General features: G+C 44.1%; 1 long non-coding RNA gene across 1 annotated transcript; it reads left to right on the forward strand.

The window, feature by feature from the left end:
- Positions 1-6,313: 6,313 nt before the first annotated feature.
- Positions 6,314-8,417, forward strand: LOC311436638. The gene is made up of 3 exons (XR_014692986.1): positions 6,314-6,847; positions 7,240-7,779; positions 8,121-8,417. It is a non-coding gene; the product is annotated as an uncharacterized lncRNA (long non-coding RNA).
- Positions 8,418-8,695: the final 278 nt, after the last annotated feature.

An 8,695-nucleotide genomic window follows, 5' to 3' on the forward strand; every position in this document is an offset into this window, starting at 1 on the left:
ATGCCTTTCTACTTATTCCCCTTCCTTCCAGAGCCTATCTGGGAAAACAGGTGGAAAGGAAGAACAGCTGCCATCCTCTACGAACACAACTGGGCTCGATTTCTATTGCTTCGTTGTGTTTATGCAAGATTAATAACAAAACCTTCTTTGAATGTTTTTGGAGATGACAATTGAACTGACATTGGAGGAGTTAAATGTGATCTGGCCCATCTGGAAGCCTGTTCCACTGACGTTAGCAGGACCTTCAAGATTTAGGATCCTGCGGTTAGCCTTTTTCCAGAAGTTAGGTCTTGGACACGAATGTTACTTCTCTTACAAGCTCTCTGAATGGGACCAATTTCAACGTCATCCTCTGGGTCAGACCCCCAGAGGTTCATCTCACTTGGCTGCTCTCTCCAACAATAGACTTTCTAAGCAAGTCAGGCAACATTTTTATTTAATCAAACAAAACAAACAAAAAAATCAAGGAAATTTCCTCCATGGCTTTGACACACTGGGTTTTTTTTTTGAAATCAGGTCTTTCACGCTCTCAATGGATCCCCTTCTCAAACAATACAGGTGCACAGAATAAGTTTTCTAACTTCTAACTAGCCACCATACTTCTCTGCAGCCTTTTACTAGCTAGCACCAGCTCCTAGTTGATATGATAATGCTTTCAACTTGATAATGCTTCAGTACTGATGATCTCTGAATCAAATAACTCACGCTCCATGCAGAAAACTCTTACAACGTGTTTGCAAGGAGGATTTTGTACTACTTTTTCTTTTCCTTAGTGGCTGAGAACTTCTCAGTCTTTTTTTCTAGATTTACACATATCACGAAGCTCTGCTGGAACCAATATTTTGTCTTTGGACCTGGCTGAAGTTCTCAAGCTGAACAGCCAAGAGGTCCTGGTGTCTGTTTAGTTCCCGGTTTTCCCACCACACCCCTTCCCAAGGGAAGAGGAGTCCTTCCAGCAACATTTCATGGGGTTACCTGCATGGACCCTGGTTCACAGCTGAGTGTCGTGACTCCATCACTGGGACAAAAAAAGTCAGAGCGAAGGGAAAGGACATTTAGCTAAGCAGATGGGAACATTTAACTTTGGCACAAGGAAGGGTTTCCTATGCCTAAAACTAAACCCTAGTCTGAGAACATTTGCAGCAAACATTTGTCATGTGTGCCATCTCAACAGCGACCTTAGTGTGCTCAATGTTGTACAAAAACAGACTTTTAAGAGCCCTCTCAATTATTGAGAGGTTTAAGGGTGTTATTGCTGAGTGAAAGGGGTCTGAGCAAAACCCTGAATGAGGGACCAGAAGTCATCCCTTCCTTTTGCCTCTTTGATGAGGACAGTGATAAATGTCAGGGGCAGCTTTTTCACATCAAGCTCTGCACTTTCTGGCCACCTCATAGAGCCTTTTCGGGAATTGCTCCTCCCTTGTGGAACATATTTATGATTGCAAAAGTTGACACTCATTTATTAAAATGAAGAGAAAAGGAAAACCTCCATATTTCTGAGCTTGAATTAAAACAATAACAGGGAGATTTGTAAATAGCTAAAACCCTATAATAAGGTGATTATAACAAAACATTTTTTTCTATAAATGTTTCTTGCCAAAACCTTTGTTTCAACCAAAAGTTTATTTTTTATTTATTTATCATTTGAAAAGGGGAAAAGGTTCAACACAAAATTTCTGCCAGACACATATTAAGCTTCTCTCTGTGTCTATCCATACACAACGTAGTGGAAGCCATTGAGTGTGATGGATTCATGAAAACGCATTCCTCCACTTGGTGTCTGAATGGGGTTCAGCTCAACAGAAAGTATCCTTGGAAAACTGCCTCCTTCTCAACACTCAAGAGAGCAGCTTATCACCAAAATAAGGGAAGCTGAGGAAAATGTTCCAGCCTGGCCAAAAGAAACCATTTGTTGCAGCAGACGTGGTAGCCCAAAGGGATGAGCAGGCAGAAGACAGGGTGTTGTGCCAGAATTGCTCCAAGTTTTTCAAGGCCAGGAAAAATGTTCCACGTAGTCTCGGGGAGCCATTGAACTCATGAGTGTGAGCTTTTACTACTTGAAAACAGGAAGTAGATTAAAAAAAATAAATAAATAAACACCTATTTCCCTATTCCAAAAAAAAAAAAAAAAAAAAAAAGTTCTTGGAAATGCATTGTTTGGGACATTTGTTTCCATATCCAAGGAGGTTTTCTGTGTGTTTGGAGACAAACTAAACTACATAGCATGAGGATCAAAGGAAGAACTCTGATGTATCCCTGCCCTAGGAGCATCCTAGAGAGTCTGGTGAGAAATCTGAGCCTGCCAAACCCCTGAAATAGTTGAAAAGCTCCCCAGTCCATGGAGTGGAGGATAGGTTGTTAGAGCTATGGGTCCTGGGAGCAAGGGAGATCCTGACAGTCAAGTGCAGCCTTAGCATGATTGTATTAGCAACAATCAGCAATAATTTTATGGCTTAAGAAAATGAGTGGATATTGAGACAAGGGTTATAAATAGGCACATAACACGCACAGCCATAAGAATACCCCACATTTCTCTTCTGGCTGCTGGGGCTGTCCTGCTCAGCTCTGCTGGGCAATTCAAACAGCTTCCCTCTGCCTCAGTTTCCCTGCAAGTGTGCTGACCGCCTGTTGTTGTGCTGAGGCACTGGGACCTTCCAGGAGAAGTGTGCTAACCCTGGGGGTGTCCTGCTGCTTTGCTATAAGCATACACTTCACTGTGTTTTTGAACACTGTTTGAAGAATGGATTCGGGGGCTGCAACCAGGGAAGCATTAGGCTGGAGATGCAGATACAGATCTGTGTTGTTAACACTGCCTAATAGCAGAAGTGTGGACACATGCAAACAGCAGTGCCTGAGCTCCTATCTCAGAACCTGAGGAGGGAACAGGAAAGGTTATGGCAGAGGTGGCTGTGGCTGGTGTGATGGGAAGGAAACCGCCGCCGGTGTCGGTGCAGACCTGCAGAGACCAGTCCCCAAGGATGCGGTGATCTCAGCTCCTGCTCTTCTCCTTCCCCTCCCTTTCCCAGACGAGGAATCTCCATGCATTGATCCCCAGGAAACATTCACTCCTCAGTTCCTTCCTGATGGTTTCTATTCTCAGGGAAAGTATCTGCCCTGCCTCACCCTTTCCTGCAGCCCTGCACTCAGGAGAAGAGCATTGCAGTTTCTCTCAGCTCAGATGAAAACCCCTCCTTTCCTTACAGCACTAGAAATCACTGGGAATGTTTTATTTCTGTTGAACTCCTGTTCAGAGGGCTTTGGCTTTCACACAAGCACAGACATGGAGAGTAGAAGAGCTTTCCAGAATAGTGGCTGGACAGGACCCATATAATTTGTTTATAGTTTGAACCACATGGTTGTCACTTAGCAGAAGTGGGGACAATGGGCTCAAGCTGTGGAGGAGATTGCTTTTAACTTTCCATGCAGCACGTGTAGATGCATTGACCACAGATAAAAAGCACAGATACTTTCAGAGATATAGGTCTTATGAGACTTGGGGTTCCAGAATATGGGAAATAAATGGGGAAAATCTGGGCCAAGCCATAAATGTTCAACATCTGATTAAATAAAAATTCCAGCAGGGACTTGGATTAGGCTAGTTGGTGGCTTGCAAGCCTTTTGGACCAGACTGCTGCCAACTCCCATCGTTTCTTGAAAAGTGCAATGTACCCACAAATGTGGACTGAACAGCCCCTCAAAACAGCATAGATCCCAGTACTGCAGCTTGGGAACCTGATGCAGTCTTGTAAATCCACATTGCTGGGTCCAGTGAACATAGTATTCCCAACACACAGTGTTAAGTTTGAGATTATTTTCATTCCATCTCATAGCTTTCTTCATGATGCAACCAATGCAACAGGATGCAAGAGACATTCAAATAATTCTACGGTTCTGTGAAATCCTTGGAGAAGAGAATTAAGACTTCCCACATGCTGTACACTCTGATGAGCTTAGATACTGCCACTTCTGGATATCTTTAAGTGCTTGACCTGCTGTATATAAAAATTTGATCAACTCTAGCTTTGGCAGTAAGGCTGTGGGAGGAACACGTAGTCTGCAGGTCTTGGCAGGGTTCCTATGCCGTCTGAGTGGCAACCACCCTTCTTGGTCTTGGATGAAGCTCTCCACATTACCTTGTATCAAACCAAGAAATAGAATTTCCCTAGCATAAAAAGAGACTTTTAAGGTCAATCTGACAGACTTGATGTTGTAGCTCAGGACCAGCTGCATTTCACAGTGGAGGACATTGCCCAGAGAGCTTCCTGCAGTGCTGTAGCTACAAAAGATACTTGGAAAAGATGCCACCCCCTGCATGTGCAAGCCCTGGACCCATGAGGCTACTGAGCAGCCCTCCAAAAACCTCTGACAGCGGCACCCCTGCAAATGGCTCAGCACAGCCCCAAATTACTGTCACAGCTGCAGCACCTTGCATTTCCCAGGGCTAGCAGAAAATGAGCTGTTGATGCTCAGCTGGTGCTTTTCTCCAGCTGCCAGGGTGTCTCAGACACGGCCGTGCAAGGATGTATCAGCAGCACAGCAGCTCTGACTCGGATCCGTGGGGAGCGAAGGGATGCACATGCTCCCCGTAATAGCTCCTCCAGCCTGCTTGCTCCAATAATAGTCTCCGTGTGTGAAATTTCACCTGACCTGAACTTTCTCGAGTTTATCCAGCCTTCACCCTGACAGTTTAGAGCAGAACTGTTTTTATGCCTTGCAGTCCAGACACCAAATTGGAGCCGAAGTGACGTTTATTGTTTCAACAGTGTTATTATACGAAGATTGAGCTCATTACAAACACGACCTGTTTTTGAGCCAGGACACATTAATTTGGATAAAATACCAGCTGTGTCCTCTCTCCATATGGCCTTATCGGAAAACAAACCGGGTTAAGTTTCATTCCAAAGAATGAAAATATAATTGAATACTTGCTTCATTTGAGGAAACTCAAATAATCATTATCATCACAACGTCTCTGGTAATCACAGCGGAGAGGGGGCAGAGGTGTTTATTTCTGTGTGTAACTAAAAATAAACCAAGGCACAATTCTTCCAGGGGAACTGGAGGGCAGCGCGGAGGAGACTTTTCTCCAGTGCTGAGGGAAGAGGAAGGTCCTCCCCCAGCCTCTTCAGTGCTATGGTCCAACGTGACACTGTGCATGGTGAAGCTGTGGTGTTTTTGCAATGTTTTCCCCTAGAGGAGACAGGGCTTGTCTTGGGGAATGCACAGAAGTGGAAATGCAGAGGTCTCGTCTCCTCTCCATCGGCACCCTGAGTGTTGTGGTTATGGGCTGAGGGCCAAGCACTGCATCCCACCGCTGTATGCAGGCCAGGCCGATCTCTGTGCAGGCCTCCAACATCATCACTGACAATCCAGAAAGGCAGAAAATTAGGAGTAGGAGTTGCTACCCGTCCCCCAGCCTTGTGCATCTGCATAGTGCTGACATGGAACATCAAAGTGCACTTAGTGCTCCTAGTCCTGGGTGACTTCTGACCTCAGCTGCACTTGCACCTTAAAAATGAAATGAAATCTGAAGCATGTGGATGGGGAAAGGAGCCCAAGCTGCCATCCAAGATGTCCTCTTGAAAGGCTCTGGTCCTGGCTGTGCTCCAGTTCAGGGGAGAGATATGCAAGGAAACTCCCAGAGGATTTATTTTCCATGCAGCATTGGGGAAGAAAAAAGCCAGGGCAAAAAGCCCTGAATGCCTTCAACCGTTTGTGATTGGGAATTCCCTCAGCCAGAGGCAGCCATTCTGTCCCTGACAGCTCCTAATAGATTTTTCTTCCACCAATTTGAACTGAAAGGGAGGGCCCTTCATGAGACAGAAGACAAGGCTTTGGGAAGGGCCAGTGCCTTTAGCAGCTGCCAGAAGAAATGTCCCGTCCCTATGAAGAAGAAGATACCTCTGAATATAGATACTGAGATGATTCAACAGTAGAGGACCTATTTCAGGGTTCCTATAGAAATGCAGACAGCTGAAAGAAGACAGTATAGATGAATGTGAGGCACCATCCCAGCTGATGGGTGGGCCAAGGAGGATGGGTAATAAGGTCAATACAGAACGCAGGAGGAAAAGGAGACAACAGAATAAAGCTCTGGAAGTTACAACAGCTCGGCTTGGAGCTCTGTTTTTGTAACTCATTTGGGAAAGAGAGGATGTTTCATCTATGCATTTGTATGAAAAATAAATATGGCAATGATCTTTTTCCAGTAGAAGTGTTTGGGATGTGGTTTGGTTTTAATTTAATAAATTAAAAGAAATGGTTTGCTGTTTTCAAAAACTAGATTCTTTTTTCTACTAAAACCAGGCCTGGATTTGTTTTTTAAACCAAACTCTTCTGTTAAAAAATAAGAAGTCAAACCTTTGTTGTTGTTATTGTTGTTTTTGTTTGTTTGTTTTTTGTTTGTTTGTCTTGTGTTGTTTTTCTGAAGAGAGATTGAAGTCTTCAAGTGGAAAGAAGTCAAAAGTCCCCAGACGAAATAAATCTACTGCTCCAGAAGCTCATTTACAATCTCAGAAATTGGAAAAATGGGTACGCAGCAACAGCTGTATGAATGCAGATCTCATCTAGGAAACCAGGGCAGCAAAGGCAGGTGACAGTTTTGAGAACCAACTTTTTGGGCTGAAAACTGTTCAGAAGGAGCCAAGTTCGGGTTCTTTGCGAGTGCTTGGACTACAGCAATACAAACAGAAGCTTAGTCCAAGAGGAGATGCTTTGATCAAACTAGGTTTTCCTTTACAGTACATTCTGAGGTCAGCCTATGACAGATGCAGGTCCAGCAGACGAGCTCCAGGAATGGGCAGCTTTGGTGACACTAAAGCACGGGGAAGCTTCGATCTTGCACTTGGTAAGTGCTGCAATAAAAAAAAATAAATAATAATAATTAAAAAAAAAAAAACAGAAATAAATATGTAAATAAGTAAATTAGTAAATAAATATGGAGGGAAGATAACACTGAAATTGTGGGGTAATGAAAAAATCTGAGCCAGACAGGATAATTGGAGGCTTAGCATCCAATTAATCAGTACTGCAGTGTGCTTGTCTGACCTGGGGAAAAGGCTCTGGATACAGCCATACAATAACTCAACATCCCAAAGCTTAAGAAGCCAAAACCTAAACAAAAAATGAGTAATAGCCTCATTGTTGTGCTCCGCTTCTATAATAAAACTATGGAAAAAATTAACTAAATGAAATTACAGAAAATAAGTATTTCTGAAAATTTCTGGGGGCCATCTGCAGGGTGGAGCCCATCTGCTTTCCCTGATTCCAAGACAGTTGCTGCTATTATTGCCAACAGAAGGCAGCTGAGTAGAGGAGGAGAGAGAGCACGAGGGAAAGAAAGACTCATCCCAGGACGAGGTCTTCAGTCTGTAATTCTATTTGCTTGTGTGGCTTTGAAGAAGCTGCCAAGCTCCAGAGCATCTGCCTCTGCACCTAAAATGGGATTTTGAATCGATTTGGGATCTTTACTCATGGGCTGTTCTGGAGGCAACAATATTTTTTCAGGGCTTGTATTTTGGAGTGCAGAGATCACCAGGTGCCCACAGCACTGCTTTCTGCAAATGCAGGCAAGTGTCCGTACTCAGCATGAAGGTACTTGGCTCCTTCTTGTGTTTTGTTGTGACCCAAACACCTTCCTAAACCAAGCTGAGGCTCCCAGGAGCCCCCAGCCATTAGGTCTGTATCAAAAGAATCCTACTTGGAGGTTTGCTCTCAGGACCAGCACCCCACCTCCAGGTCTCATGTAGAAGACCTCAGTGGGGTCACACCGGCTCAGAGGTGAGTTAGAGCTCAAACATGTAGCCTGTCTCTCTGCTATGGAGTGACAGCATCAGTTCAGCATCAGAGATTTCCAACCCAGTCTACAGAGTCGGCCAAAATGAGTTGTTTTCAACAGCGCATTTGGGTTTTGCTTCAAAAAAATGGTAGAATGTATTTGAAAGAAATTGCAGATATGTACATGTAATATAGACATTCTCATCACCCACCTGTGTATCCAGATCTCATCTCTGATGCATCAGGATTTAATTAGGAAACACAGCTGGACCTGTCTCCATTGCAATGTAATTAAAAACCTTTGGGATATTAGATATGGACCTGATGGAGCTCATTTTTGACAGAGTGAATGAAAATCTCCCTGATGAGGCACCTCTTCTCACCCAACAGAGCTGCTTCCTACTAGCAAGGAGCACTGAATGCCTTCAGACAACAAGGGCCTGACCCCAAGCTGGCTGAAATCAAGGGAAATACTCAGGGCTTGAATGCTGTAGCCAAAAGCCTCTTTTCACTAGGATTACAGCTTGAACTATCTCACTGCTTATGTTTCCCCTTTGACTGCATAAGTTTGCTGGCTAATATGGTTAATTAGGAATTGGCATCAAACGCTTCTTGCCACCTGCTTCATGTCCTTCTTCCATGATATGGCTGTAGACAGGATAACTGGAGCTAAATCCTCCACTTGTACATTGGCAACACAGGCTAAAAAATCTGAGTTAGACTTTAGCCTGCCTGGAGCCCAGTGCCTTGTGCTGGACGGCAGCACGTCTTGCACAAAGACATCCAGCCCTCATTTCAAGATGCTTCAAGTGGTGGATAATCCATCACTTTCCTTGCTCATTTACTCCATTGGTTAGTCACCCTCTTCATTTAGACTCTGTGCTTTATTTTTAACTTATGTGTGTGCCGAAAGCTCTGT

The sequence above is a fragment of the Aythya ferina genome (assembly GCF_964211825.1).
Source record: "Aythya ferina genome assembly, chromosome: 4".
Taxonomy (NCBI): Eukaryota; Metazoa; Chordata; class Aves; order Anseriformes; family Anatidae; genus Aythya; species Aythya ferina.